The sequence below is a fragment of the Phoca vitulina genome, unplaced genomic scaffold (assembly GCF_004348235.1).
Source record: "Phoca vitulina isolate PV1807 unplaced genomic scaffold, GSC_HSeal_1.0 scaffold6, whole genome shotgun sequence".
NCBI lineage: Eukaryota > Metazoa > Chordata > Mammalia > Carnivora > Phocidae > Phoca > Phoca vitulina.
The window spans coordinates 3,711,304-3,713,164 of record NW_022589709.1 but is presented as its reverse complement, the minus strand read 5'-3'; positions in this window follow the sequence as shown (position 1 = coordinate 3,713,164).

Genomic DNA, 1,861 nt, shown 5'->3' with positions numbered 1-1,861 from the left:
TTTCTTGTCCCAAAGCAGAGGGAAAGCTAACATGTTCTTGAGGGGGGCCTTCCATGATCGGAACCATGTCTCTGCTCTTCAGTGCTTTGCCAGAGGCCTAGCCAGTTCTTTCCCACAGAAGCCCAAACTCTCCACAATGACCAAGTTCTTTCTGACTGCCCTTGACATTTATTTCTTTCCCACTATTCCTAACAGCCTCTGAGATCACCAGGTTTCCCTGGGGGACAGGAAGGGGTAAAAGAAAGCATGTGGTGCTTGCTGACATCCATAGAACATCAAGATGACCCCTCTTACCTTTAAAAGAAATGGTTTGCGTGTGTGGCCCAAGACAAAGGGAGCAATGTTGACTTTTATTTGTTAGACACTATCTCGGATCCCCTGAGTTCGTTTGATGAATTGTTTTGGGTAGATAAAATAGCCCTGTTCCCACTCTCCCCGATTCTGCCACTGAGAGCAGATTAACAAAAAATGTGCTCTTCACATCGGAAAATGCAGCCTTACAAAAACAGTTCTTGAGGGAGAAAATTTTTTTTGTCTCTGCTGATAATTTTCCCACGCTTTGTGGACAGCCCATGCTGGCCTGAACTTGGGGTCACCTTCTCTCATTTGGAAGTGTCCGGAGGACTTAGGGTTGAAGACCCTACACACAGTTTGCAGCTAATGCTGGAACAGATGGAAGACAGGCCCAGGAAACCCATGGGGAATACAGAAGACCAACTCCCACCCTCTGCGACCCATAAGCCAACAATAGAAGAAGAAGGACAAGAATGACCTTTGGCTGCCAGAAAATGGAGCTCAGAGAAAACACAAATAACAGTTGCAAAAGGCTGTATAGCCCAGGGGTTAAATGCATGGTCTTTGAAGTCAAACAGACCTTGGTTCCCATCCCTGGCACTGCCCCTCACTCAGGCAGGTAACTTTGCTGAGGCTCAGCCACACAGGGGAGAGGAAGACTGACCTCATAGAAGTTGTTGTAAGGCCCAAAGGAGATGATGGAGACCAAGCACCTGGAAGGTGAAAATGGTGGCTTTATTAATAATATGTACATCCTTGGTAGAGGCTCTTCTCTAGAGCAGGAAACATTTTACCATGATAGTACTCCCTTAAAGAAAACTCTGTTTTCTTTAAACAGGGTTTAAACAGGGCCGTGGAGAACAAAGGCAATCCTTGCACATGGTCTACACTCTGTAATTATAACTGATATTATATTAAATTATAAAAGCTGATAGTTATTGAGTAGTACTATGGACCACACACCGTTCTAGGTATTTTTCATGCATCCTCTTATTTGATTCTTAGATAAATCCTTATAATAATAAGTATTACTATTATTATCCTCATTTTATAGAAAACTGAGGCTTAGAAACTTGCCCAGGGTCTCTCAGATAGTAGATGGCAAAGCCAGAATTTACCTATGCACGTATATGACCAATTTCATGCATCTTATTGGTTATAGTCACTGAAGACTATAACTCTTTTCTATAGAAAGATGTTGGGATGACCTTTTGTCACATCATATTAGCCCTTCATCCATGACCAGACTCACATCCCACATTTGCACCATGTCTCACTTGGGACCCTGTTGACAGTGCCTAGAAATCATACTGAAAAGTTTCTCCAGCCAAGCTCTGAAAAGCCCTTATTTTATACAATCATTCAATGGTACACCCCCAAAACTCTTAGAGATTATCACTCAGTGCTCCCCTTTATAAATAAGAAAACAAGAGTTGGAGAGGTGGAATGACTATAACAAAGACACACAGCCAGGTCCCAGCCAAGCCAAGTCTAGAAGAATACAGCTCTCAAAATTCTTTGCTACCATTTCATGCTCTGTTACCTCTAATATCATGGTCTTCCTTGC